The 14,003-nt window shown below is 35.9% G+C and overlaps 1 protein-coding gene across 3 annotated transcripts in view; it reads right to left on the bottom strand.

Moving 5' to 3' along the window:
• The window catches only part of samd7 (sterile alpha motif domain containing 7), a 37,763-nt gene that overhangs the window by 18,538 nt on the left and 5,222 nt on the right, over positions 1-14,003 (bottom strand). The gene's annotated exons all lie outside the window — the stretch shown is intronic.

Genomic DNA, 14,003 nt, shown 5'->3' with positions numbered 1-14,003 from the left:
TTTATTGAATAATACTTCAAGAAAATATGAATGTAAGTTCATAAAGTGTGAAAAGAAATGCAACAATGCAATATTCAGTGTTGACAGCTAGATTTTTTGTGGACATGTTCCATAAATATTGTTTATGTTTGAAATATTCTTTTTTTTGTGAAGAATGAAGTTGATGAATCCAGATGGATTTCTATTACAATCCCCAAAGAGGGCACTTTAAGTTGATGTGTAGAAATCTTTCTTTATAATTGAATCGCTTGTTTATTTTTCAACACAATTTTTGTTATTTTTCTATCTTTTTTTTCCAAATAGTTCAAGAAAGACCACCACAAATGAGCAAGAAACTGATGACATAGTGCTGTATTTTACTTCTTTATCCCTTTTTTTTCAACCAAAAATGCCTTGCTCTGATTAGGGGGTACTTGAATTAAAAAAATGTCCACAGGGGGTACATCACTGAAAAAAGGTTGAGAACCACTGCACTATAGCAGTGTTTTTCAACCTTTTTTGAACCAAGGCACATTTTTTGCGATGAAAATGCTTCTACTGTAGAAATCTTTATTCATAATTGAATCACTTGTTTATTTTTCAACAACATTTTTTGTTATTTTTCTATCTTTTTTTCCCAAATAGTTCAAGAAAGACCTCTACAAATGAGCAACAAACTGATGACATAGTGCTGTATTTTACGTCTTTATCTCTTTTTTTCCCAACCAAAAATACCTTGCTCTGATTAGGGGGTACTTGAATTAAAAAAATGTCCACAGGGGGTACATCACTGAAAAAAGGTTGAGAACCACTACACTATAGCAGTGTTTTTCAACCTTTTTTGAACCAAGGCACATTTTTGCGATGAAAATGCTTCTACTGTAGAAATCTTTATTTATAATTGAATCACTTGTTTATTTTTCAACAAATTTTTAGTTATTTTTACATACTTTTTCCAAATAGTTCAAGAAAGACCTCTACAAATGAGCAACAAACTGATGACATAGTGCTGTATTTTACTTCTTTATCTCTTTTTTTTTCAACCAAAAATGCCTTGCTCTGATCAGGGGGTACTTGAATTAAAAAAATGTCCACAGGGGGTACATCACTGAAAAAAGGTTGAGGACCACTACACTAGAGCAGTGTTTTTCAACCTTTTTTGAACCAAGGCACATTTTTTGCGTTGAAAATGCTTCTACTGTAGAAATCTTTATTTATAATTGAATCACTTGTTTATTTTTCAACACACTTTTTGTTATTTTTATGTCTTTTTTTCCAAATAGTTCAAGAAAGACCTCTACAAATGAGCAAGAAACTGATGACATAGTGCTTTATTTTAATTCTTTATCTCTTTTTTTTCAACCAAAAATGCCTTGCTCTGATTAGGGGGTACTTGAATTAAAAAATGTCCACAGGGGGTACATCACTGAAAAAAGGTTGAGAACCACTACACTATAGCAGTGTTTTTCAACCTTTTTTGAACCAAGGCACATTTTTTGCGTTGAAAATGCTTCTACTGTAGAAATCTTTATTTATAATTGAATCACTTGTTTATTTTTCAACAACATTTTTTGTTATTTTTCTATCTTTTTTTCCCAAATAGTTCAAGAAAGACCTCTACAAATGAGCAACAAACTGATGACATAGTGCTGTATTTTACGTCTTTATCTCTTTTTTTTCCAACCAAAAATACCTTGCTCTGATTAGGGGGTACTTGAATTAAAAAAATGTCCACAGGGGGTACATCACTGAAAAAAGGTTGAGAACCACTACACTATAGCAGTGTTTTTCAACCTTTTTTGAACCAAGGCACATTTTTGCGATGAAAATGCTTCTACTGTAGAAATCTTTATTTATAATTGAATCACTTGTTTATTTTTCAACAAATTTTTAGTTATTTTTACATACTTTTTCCAAATAGTTCAAGAAAGACCACTACAAATGAGCAACAAACCGATGACATAATGCTGTATTTTACTTCTCTATCTCTTTTTTTTTCAACCAAAAATGCCTTGCTCTGATTAGGGGGTACTTGAATTAAAAAAATGTCCACAGGGGGTACATCACTGAAAAAAGGTTGAGAACCACTACACTAGAGCAGTGTTTTTCAACCTTTTTTGAACCAAGGCACATTTTTTGCGTTGAAAATGCTTCTACTGTAGAAATCTTTATTTATAATTGAATCACTTGTTGTTTTTTCAACAAATTTTTAGTTATTTTTATATCTTTTTTTCCAAATAGTTCAAGAAAGACCACTAGAAATGAGCAATATTTTGCACTATTATACAATTTAATAAATCAGAAACTGATGACATAGTGCTGTATTTTACTTCTTTATCTCTTTTTTTTTCAACCAAAAATGCTCTACTCTGATTAGGGGGTACTTGAATTAAAAAAATGTCCACAGGGGGTACATCACTGAAAAAAGGTTGAGAACCACTGCACTATAGCAGTGTTTTTCAACCTTTTTTGAACCAAGGCACATTTTTTGCGTTGAAAATGCTTCTACTGTAGAAATCTTTATTTATAATTGAATCACTTGTTTATTTTTCAACAACATTTTTTGTTGTTTTTATATCTTTTTTTCCAAATAGTTCAAGAAAGACCTCTACAAATGAGCAAGAAACTGATGACATAGTGCTGTATTTTACTTCTTTATCTCTTTTTTTTTTCAACCAAAAATGCTCTACTCTGATTAGGGGGTACTTGAATTAAAAAAATGTCCACAGGGGGTACATCACTGAAAAAAGGTTGAGAACCACTACACTAGAGCAGTGTTTTTCAACCTTTTCTGAACCAAGGCACATTTTTTGCGTTGAAAATGCTTCTACTGTAGAAATCTTTATTTATAATTGAATCAATTGTTTATTTTTCAACAACATTTTTAGTTATTTTTATATCTTTTTTTCCAAATAGTTCAAGAAAGACCTCTACAAATGAGCAAGAAACTGATGACATAGTGCTGTATTTTACGTCTTTATCTCTTTTTTTTTCAACCAAAAATGCTCTACTCTGATTAGGGGGTACTTGAATTAAAAAAATGTCCACAGGGGGTACATCACTGAAAAAAGGTTGAGAACCACTACACTAGAGCAGTGTTTTTCAACCTTTTTTGAACCAAGGCACATTTTTTGCGTTGAAAATGCTTCTACTGTAGAAATCTTTATTTATAATTGAATCACTTGTTGTTTTTTCAACAAATTTTTAGTTATTTTTATATCTTTTTTTCCAAATAGTTCAAGAAAGACCACTAGAAATGAGCAATATTTTGCACTATTATACAATTTAATAAATCAGAAACTGATGACATAGTGCTGTATTTTACTTCTTTATCTCTTTTTTTTTCCAACCAAAAATGCTCTACTCTGATTAGGGGGTACTTGAATTAAAAAAATGTCCACAGGGGGTACATCACTGAAAAAAGGTTGAGAACCACTGCACTATAGCAGTGTTTTTCAACCTTTTTTGAACCAAGGCACATTTTTTGCGTTGAAAATGCTTCTACTGTAGAAATCTTTATTTATAATTGAATCACTTGTTTATTTTTCAACAACATTTTTTGTTGTTTTTATATCTTTTTTTCCAAATAGTTCAAGAAAGACCTCTACAAATGAGCAAGAAACTGATGACATAGTGCTGTATTTTACTTCTTTATCTCTTTTTTTTTTCAACCAAAAATGCTCTACTCTGATTAGGGGGTACTTGAATTAAAAAAATGTCCACAGGGGGTACATCACTGAAAAAAGGTTGAGGACCACTACACTATAGCAGTGTTTTTCAACCTTTTCTGAACCAAGGCACATTTTTTGCGTTGAAAATGCTTCTACTGTAGAAATCTTTATTTATAATTGAATCAATTGTTTATTTTTCAACAACATTTTTAGTTATTTTTATATCTTTTTTTCCAAATAGTTCAAGAAAGACCTCTACAAATGAGCAAGAAACTGATGACATAGTGCTGTATTTTACTTCTTTATCTCTTTTTTTTTTCAACCAAAAATGCTCTACTCTGATTAGGGGGTACTTGAATTAAAAAAATGTCCACAGGGGGTACATCACTGAAAAAAGGTTGAGGACCACTACACTATAGCAGTGTTTTTCAACCTTTTCTGAACCAAGGCACATTTTTTGCGTTGAAAATGCTTCTACTGTAGAAATCTTTATTTATAATTGAATCAATTGTTTATTTTTCAACAACATTTTTAGTTATTTTTATATCTTTTTTTCCAAATAGTTCAAGAAAGACCTCTACAAATGAGCAAGAAACTGATGACATAGTGCTGTATTTTACTTCTTTATCTCTTTTTTTTTTCAACCAAAAATGCTCTACTCTGATTAGGGGGTACTTGAATTGAAAAAATGTCCACAGGGGGTACATCACTGAAAAAAGGTTGAGAACCACTACACTAGAGCAGTGTTTTTCAACCTTTTTTGAACCAAGGCACATTTTTTGCGTTGAAAATGCTTCTACTGTAGAAATCTTTATTTATAATTGAATCACTTGTTGTTTTTTCAACAAATTTTTAGTTATTTTTATATCTTTTTTTCCAAATAGTTCAAGAAAGACCACTAGAAATGAGCAATATTTTGCACTATTATACAATTTAATAAATCAGAAACTGATGACATAGTGCTGTATTTTACTTCTTTATCTCTTTTTTTTTCAACCAAAAATGCTCTACTCTGATTAGGGGGTACTTGAATTAAAAAAATGTCCACAGGGGGTACATCACTGAAAAAAGGTTGAGAACCACTGCACTATAGCAGTGTTTTTCAACCTTTTTTGAACCAAGGCACATTTTTTGCGTTGAAAATGCTTCTACTGTAGAAATCTTTATTTATAATTGAATCACTTGTTTATTTTTCAACAACATTTTTTGTTGTTTTTATATCTTTTTTTCCAAATAGTTCAAGAAAGACCTCTACAAATGAGCAAGAAACTGATGACATAGTGCTGTATTTTACTTCTTTATCTCTTTTTTTTTTCAACCAAAAATGCTCTACTCTGATTAGGGGGTACTTGAATTAAAAAAATGTCCACAGGGGGTACATCACTGAAAAAAGGTTGAGAACCACTGCACTATAGCAGTGTTTTTCAACCTTTTTTGAACCAAGGCACATTTTTTGCGTTGAAAATGCTTCTACTGTAGAAATCTTTATTTATAATTGAATCACTTGTTGTTTTTTCAACAAATTTTTAGTTATTTTTATATCTTTTTTTCCAAATAGTTCAAGAAAGACCACTAGAAATGAGCAATATTTTGCACTATTATACAATTTAATAAATCAGAAACTGATGACATAGTGCTGTATTTTACTTCTTTATCTCTTTTTTTTTCAACCAAAAATGCTCTACTCTGATTAGGGGGTACTTGAATTAAAAAAATGTCCACAGGGGGTACATCACTGAAAAAAGGTTGAGAACCACTGCACTATAGCAGTGTTTTTCAACCTTTTTTGAACCAAGGCACATTTTTTGCGTTGAAAATGCTTCTACTGTAGAAATCTTTATTTATAATTGAATCACTTGTTTATTTTTCAACAACATTTTTTGTTGTTTTTATATCTTTTTTTCCAAATAGTTCAAGAAAGACCTCTACAAATGAGCAAGAAACTGATGACATAGTGCTGTATTTTACTTCTTTATCTCTTTTTTTTTTCAACCAAAAATGCTCTACTCTGATTAGGGGGTACTTGAATTAAAAAAATGTCCACAGGGGGTACATCACTGAAAAAAGGTTGAGAACCACTACACTATAGCAGTGTTTTTCAACCTTTTTTGAACCAAGGCACATTTTTTGCGTTGAAAATGCTTCTACTGTAGAAATCTTTATTTATAATTGAATCACTTGTTGTTTTTTCAACAAATTTTTAGTTATTTTTATATCTTTTTTTCCAAATAGTTCAAGAAAGACCACTAGAAATGAGCAATATTTTGCACTATTATACAATTTAATAAATCAGAAACTGATGACATAGTGCTGTATTTTACTTCTTTATCCCTTTTTTTTCAACCAAAAATGCCTTGCTCTGATTAGGGGGTACTTGAATTAAAAAAATGTCCACAGGGGGTACATCACTGAAAAAAGGTTGAGAACCACTACACTAGAGCAGTGTTTTTCAACCTTTTCTGAACCAAGGCACATTTTTTGCGTTGAAAATGCTTCTACTGTAGAAATCTTTATTTACAATTGAATCAATTGTTTATTTTTCAACAACATTTTTAGTTATTTTTATATCTTTTTTTCCAAATAGTTCAAGAAAGACCTCTACAAATGAGCAAGAAACTGATGACATAGTGCTGTATTTTACTTCTTTATCTCTTTTTTTTTCAACCAAAAATGCTCTACTCTGATTAGGGGGTACTTGAATTAAAAAAATGTCCACAGGGGGTACATCACTGAAAAAAGGTTGAGGACCACTACACTAGAGCAGTGTTTTTCAACTTTTTTTGAACCAAGGCACATTTTTTGCGATGAAAATGCTTCTACTGTAGAAATCTTTATTTATAATTGAATCACTTGTTTATTTTTCACCAAATTTTTAGTTATTTTTATATCTTTTTTTCCAAATAGTTCAAGAAAGACCTCTACAAATGAGCAAGAAACTGATGACATAGTGCTGTATTTTACGTCTTTATCTCTTTTTTTTTCAACCAAAAATGCCTTGCTCTGATTAGGGGGTACTTGAATTAAAAAAATGTCCACAGGGGGTAGATGACTGAAAAAAGGTTGAGAACCCCTGCACTATAGCAGTGTTTTTCAACCTTTTTTGAACCAAGGCACATTTTTTGCGTTGAAAAAAATGCAGAGGCACACCACCAACAGAAATCCTTATAAACGAAACTCAGTTGCTAGTAAAAAGTGGCAATTGTTGGATATGACTTTAAACCATAACCAAGTCTTTGCTGTCGTCCAGCATTCTGTTTTTGTTTACTTCGTAGCTAGTTCAGTTTTAGTTTCGTTCTGCATAATCTTCCCTAAGCTTCAATGCCTTTTCTCAGGGGCACTCACCTTTTGTTTATTTTTGGTTTAAGCATTAGACATCTTTTTACCTGCACCCTGCCTCCCGCTGTTTCCGACATCTACAAAGTAATTAGCTACCGGCTGCCACCTACTGATATGTAAGAGTATTACACGGTTACTCTGATGAGCTCTAGACAGCACCGACACTCAACAACAACACATCATTTGCAGACTATAATTACTGCTTTGCGAAAAATATTTTTAACCCAAATAGGTGAAATTCGATAATCTCCCACGGCACACCGGACTGTATCTCACAGTGGTTGAAAAACACTGCACTAGATGTCGCAGTAGCAAATATTTGTATCTTTGTAGATGATGCTAAAATAATCCACATGATGTTAGTGTAGCAGTTGAGGAAAATGAGCAAACTAAATAAATAAAATCCTGTAATTTGATTTTTATATAATTTTTTATCTTGATGGATTGAAAAATTAACATCATCACAGAAAGTATAAACATCGACAAATAAAGGTACTATTAATCGCAACATGTAAGTGTAAAAAAAAACAAAAAACGCAACAACATTATGATTTGTACATTTCCAAAATGTGCTTGTTCTATTTTGAAACAAAGAAAACAAGCTGAAGTTGTCTTTATTTTGAGGTTATCACGCCGTGATTTTATCTACTCCACTTGGGAGTAGATTTTTCTCCATGTGGCCCCCATCTAAAATGAGTTTGTCACCCCTGGTGTAAATAAATGAAACATGTTTAAGTTGCACTAAGCTACCACTAGGAGACAGCAGTTAGATGTAAAAAAAAAAAAAAGGACTATTTGCTATAAAAATGTGAACAAATTATTTGCATGAAAATAGTGAAAAATCAAATATTTGATTCAAGGAAGGATATCAATGACAGATGTCCGATATGGGCTTTTTTGCCGATAACCGATATTTTCCAACTCTTAATTACCGATTCTGATATCAACCGATACTGACGCCATGATTTTACCATTGGGAATAGACTTTCCTCCATGTGGCCCCTGAGCTAAAACGACTTTGACACCCCCTGCTTTATAATATGCTTCCGCCTGTGAATGTACAAATAATCCATCCATCCATCCATTTTCTACCGCTCATTCCCTTTCGGGGTCACGGGGGGCGCTGGCGCCTATCTCAGCTACAATCGGGCGAAAGGCAGGGTACACCCTGGACAAGTCGCCACCTCATCGCAGGGCCAACACAGATAGACGGACTAATATGTAACGATAATTATAATTGTGTCCATCGATCCTACTATCTTCTTCTGCTTATCTGAGGTCGGGTCGCGGGCGCAGCAGCCTAAGCAGGGAAGTCCAGACTTCCCTCTCCCCAGCCACTTTGTCTAGCTCTTCCCGGGGGATCCCGAGGCGTTCCCAGGCCAGCCGGGAGACATAGTCTTCCCAACGTGTCCTGGGTCTCCCACGTGGCCTCCTACCGGTCAGACGTGCCCTAAACATCTCCCTAGGGAGGCGTTCGGGTGGCATCCTGACCAGATGCCCGAACCACCTCATCTGGCTCCTCTCCATGTGGAGGAGCAGCGGCTTTACTCTGAGTTCCTCCTGGTTGGCAGAGCTTCTCACCCTATCTCTAAGGGAGAGACCCTCCACCCGGCCGGAGGGAACTCATTTTGGCCGCTTGTACCCGTGATCTTATCCTTTCGGTCACAACCCAAAGCTCATGACCATAGGTGAGGATGGGAACGTAGATCGACCGATAAATTGAGAGCTTTGCCTCCCGGCTCAGCTCCTTCTTCACCACAACGGATCGATGAAGTGTCCGCATTACTGAAGATTGCCTGTCGATCTCACCATCCACTCTTGCCTCACTGGTGAGCAAGACTCCGAGGTACTTGAACTCCTCCACTTGGGGCAGGGTCTCCTCCCCAACCCGGAGATGGCACTCCAACCTTTTCCGGGCAAGAACCATGGACTCGGATTTGGAGGTGCTTATTCTCATCCCAGTCGATTTACACTCGGCTGCAAACCGATCCAGTGAGAGCTGAAGATCCTGGCCAGATGAAGCCATCAGGACCACATCATCCGCAAAAAGCAGAGACCTAATCCTGCAGCCACCAAACCGGAACCCCTCAACGCCCTGACTGCGCCTAGAAATTCTGTCCATAAAAGTTACGAACAGAATGGGTGACAAAGGGCAGCCTTGGCGGAGTCCAACCCTGACTGGAAACGGGTCCAACTTACAATGCTGACCAAGTTCTGACACTGATCATACAGGGAGCGGACCGCCACAATCAGACATACTCTCTGAGCACTCCCCCCAGGACTTCCCGGGGTACACGGTCGAATGCCTTCTCCAAGTCCACAAAGCACATGTAGACTGGTTGGGCAAACTCCTACTCCCCCAACCCCCCAAGCCTAAATTGTGTGTGTTATGACAGCCTCTAAAATTCCCTCTGAAATCCATCTAATCTGTGGCCTGTAATCCCACCCCGGTAGTCCTGCAACAGTCTGCCAGATACATCTGCTGACCCTCCACCCCACCCTGCCTCCTCTCACCTCCAACCATCCTCCCACCCCCACCTTCCCCCAGGATCCTATTAGCTAAGTCGTGGCTATACAGCACTTTAACGGGATGTGCCGGCGGTAATCCGCACGTTTAGAGTTTTACCCCCAGCAAACCTTGCCTGTAAGCATCCTGGACAATACACCCTGAGTGCTAAGCCTATTAGCCTCCATTAGCACCCAGGATGTCCTAAAAACACCTCGGTGGATAAATGTGGTGGACGCAATCGGTTTATGTGCTGCTATGTGGCACCGAAAAACGCACCCCCCCTTCCCCCCCTTCTCCTTGTCCCTCAAGATATATGCAAAAGTACAATGAAGCATTTGTCAGCCAGTCACATACTTTAAACAAGTGCAATGTACTTATTTGCACAAAAGTGTTAACATTGTATTTCCATGGCATATTGAATTGGAACTAGTTCCACAGCCGTTTCTATCCTGTTTTTACCTTATCTCATTGATCTCATCTCATACTGTACGTGTTTATGTGTGTGTACACATGAAAAACATAAATACATGAACATAACAATGAACAGAGTTGTACTTTTTAGTTGTCAGGCCCCTTTGGAATATGTACACATATTCCTGATATAGTGTACATTTTAACTGACCTTTATTTTACTATGTTTGTCTTTTTGTAGTTGGCTAAAATACGCGGTGCTGCTGACCGCCGTCTAACGTTACGTTACTGTGTGTGATACATTGACTAACGTAACATTATGTGTAGGTACCTCATGCAACTCTGCTTAAAAAAATATCACTTGACAAAAAGTATGAATAAGATAGCGAACTGTATGGGACGCAACAGATTGCTGTGTTTGCAATGACGTTATTGACCATAGACATCTTATAAGTAGACGCAGGATTGGCTGCTGTGAGGCAAGAAATTCGGCCGCCATCTTGAAGTTGACAGTTGCCAGGTAGAAAACAAAGATGCCAGGCTTGTGTTCAGCGTTTTCCTGCTCAAATGAGCAGACTGTTGAAAATAAGAATCGGTAGTCGATGCTGTGTACACTTAGAAGATATCTATGCTTATCCTGTCATGAAATTAATATGAAATTAATATGCACCTTGATAGCATCACACCTGCCTACCCTCCCAATCTTTCCGGGAGACTACCGAATTTCAGAGTGACTATTCTTTCGAATATCAGCTTATTTTCACCCAGACAATAATAATAAGGGCGAGCTATCTTTGCACTACCAATAGCGCCCTCTATAACCTGTACAAGCAGCTTGCCAGCCTAGTCACATGATGTATGTGACTGCAAGGCATACTTGTTCAACAGCCATAAAGGTCACACTGAGGGTGGCCGTATAAACAACATTAACACTCTTACTAATATGCGCCACATTGTGAACCCACACCAAACAAAAATGACAAAGACATTTCATTTTGTCAACCAGACTTTTAATGTTGTGCGTGAATGCACAGAGGTGAGTTTTGTTGATGTTATTGACTTGTCTGGAGTGCTAATCAGACATATTTGGTCACTGCATGACTGCAAGCTAATCAATGCTAACATGCTATTTAGGCTAGCTGTATGTACATATTGCATCATTATGCCTCATTTGTAGCTATATTTGAGCTCATTTAGTTTCCTCTAAGTCCTCTTATTCAATTTATATCTCATGACACACTATCTGTATGTAATATGGCTTTTAAATTTTTTTTGCAGCTCCAGACAGATTTGATTTTGTATTTTTGGTCCAATATGGCTCTTTTAACATTTTAGGTTGCCGACCCCTCCTAGGCTTTGCCTTAGACCAGGGGTGTCCAAACTTTATCCACTGAGGGCCGCACACTGAAAAATCAAAGCAAGAGGGGGCCATTTTGATATTTTTTTATTTTAAAAAACAATACATGTATAAAAAATATACATTTCGGCCTCCACTCAGGCTTGATCCCGGGGACCCCAAAGCGTTTTGGTTAAAAAAATATGAAAAATGTGTCATTATTCAGTATTAATATTTTTATTATTATTACATTTTTAAATCTCTAAATCAACATTAGGTCTATCTGTCAATATAATGATTTTAAATATTTAAGTTGTATGTTCTTTTTGTCACAAAAAAAAACATTTTTTAAAATGGAAAAACCCCAAAATTCTGTACACGGCTAATTATTTTAAAACCTCTTCTCACTCCGGCACTTACCAAAGGCATGCAGTAAAAATTTGAGTGTGATGTAAGCTTGGAACTTAAATCCTACTGAAAAGCTCTTAATCTTCTTCCCTTTATGCGATTTCAAATTACCGGTATTGATCACTGGTGACGTGACGAGTTTGACCAGGCGGTAATACTAAGCATGCGCTAATTATTTTGCGAAACGCATACTATATACCCTGCGGCAATTCACGGAAATACGGTATGCAATATTTTCACCCAATAATTTTTTTTTAAATATTTGAGATTATATAATAATTGGAGCCTTAAAAAGGTCGATAACTCATAACATCATTGATTTTAATTCATTATTATTTTTTGAGCAATGACACTTAAAAACAAATCACACTAAAATGATTGGGGATCCAAAAAGGTTGTACTCATTAAAGTGTTAGAAAATAAAAAATTTTAGTGTTTACTTACAGCACAATAATCTCGAGACACACTTCAGATCTATCCGTCAATTATAAGTTTTATTGTTGTTTCTGTTTTTTCGTTTTAGGCCTTTCTTTGAAAGAATACCTCAGTTTTTTATATGGCAAACACAAAATATGCAACATTTTCCCCCCAAAATATCTCAAAGTGGAAAATTTAACATGACGTAATTGGAGCCTTGATTAGGTCAATAATTCATAATGACATTGATTTTGATTCATTTTTTTTTTTTAAAGAAAGAAACAGCCTGCATGGCAGCTTTGTGTTATTAGAGTAAACATTGCAACATTTTCTTCTTACATTTCACCCGTTTTCTCCTTTATATCACTTTTTACCTTTTAAAAATCTTTCAATCGTATTTTTAAAATGTGCCGTGGGGCCGTTAAAAAAGTACCTGCGGGACGCAAATGGCCCCCGGGACCCACTTTGGACACCCCTGTTTTAAATAGAACTCATTATTTTCTGGTTGCTGTTTTATATCAAAAAATGTTCAATCGTATTTTTTAAATGTGCCGTGGGGCCATTAAAAAATTACCTGCGGGCCACAAATGGCCCCCTGGGCCGCACTTTGGACACCCCTGCCTTAGACTGTGCTGCTTTTCGGCTTCAGAGACCAGCAGCGCCTCAAAAGGAAAAGGTGAGTTCCTTTGAGAGTCTTTTGTCTCCACTGCAGCTGCCAAATGCTGGGATTGGACTCCCTGGATTTACCGTTGCCTGCTTAATCTCATTACAACAATGAATTAAAGGGAAAAATTGCTGACGACTTAGTCGAGCGCCTTGAAGAGGTCATATCAGACGCTGTCTCGCCCTGCCTAATCCACCCCCTCCTCCCCCCCACACACATTAAAGCCTCACATATTCTCAGTTACCCTCTGACAATTCCATTAAATACACAACTTGTCAAAAGAGGGCGGTACTGTTAACACACTATATTGTCAACATTAAATTGGGTATATTATGAAGTCACCTGTAAAATGGTATTATTCAATCACCCCCCCAGTGTGAAGGTTTTTCTATCCGTCTTGGCCCCGGGATGAGGTGTTTAAACTACTCAAAACATTTGCATATTTTTGGTTGTTTTTATACAATTTGGGGGAAATAATAAGTACAAAATGAGGTGGCGACTTGTCCACGGCGTACCCCCGCCTTCTGCTCCGAATGCAGCTGGGATAAGCTCCAGCACCCCCTGCGACCCCAAAAGGGACAAGTGGTAGAAAATGGATGGATAATATATATATATATATATATATATATGTATGTATGTGTGGGAAAAATCACAAGACTACCTCATCTCTACAGAACTGTTTCATGAGGGGTTCCCTCAATCATCAGGAGATTATATATATATATATATATATATATATATATATTAGGGGTGTTGGAAAAAATCGATTCGAATACGAATCGAATCAAATACGTTGTGCGATTCAGAATCGATTGTCATTTAAAAAAAATCTATTTAAAAAAAAAAAAAAAAATATATATATATATATTATATATATATTTTAATCAATCCAACAAAACAATACACAGCAATACCATAACAATGCAATCCAATTCCCAAACCAAACCTGACCCAGCAACACTCAGAACTGCAATAAAGACACAAACACCACACAGAACAAACCAAAAGTAATGAAACAAAAATGAATATAATCAACAACAGTATCAATATTAGTTATAATTTCAGCATAGCAGTGATTAAAAATCCCTCATTGACATTATCATTAGACATTTGTAAAAATAAAAAAAAGAACAATAGTGTCACAGTGGCTTACACTTGCATGGCATCTCATAAGCTGGACAACACACTGTGTCCAATGTTTTCACAAAGATAAAATAAGTCATATTTTGTGTTCGTTTAATAGTTAAAACAAATTTACATTATTGCAATCAG

The sequence above is a fragment of the Nerophis ophidion genome, linkage group LG14 (assembly GCF_033978795.1).
Source record: "Nerophis ophidion isolate RoL-2023_Sa linkage group LG14, RoL_Noph_v1.0, whole genome shotgun sequence".
NCBI classification, from domain to species: Eukaryota; Metazoa; Chordata; class Actinopteri; order Syngnathiformes; family Syngnathidae; genus Nerophis; species Nerophis ophidion.
The sequence above is the reverse complement of the archived record's forward strand: the minus strand, read 5'-3'. Positions and strand labels throughout refer to the sequence as shown.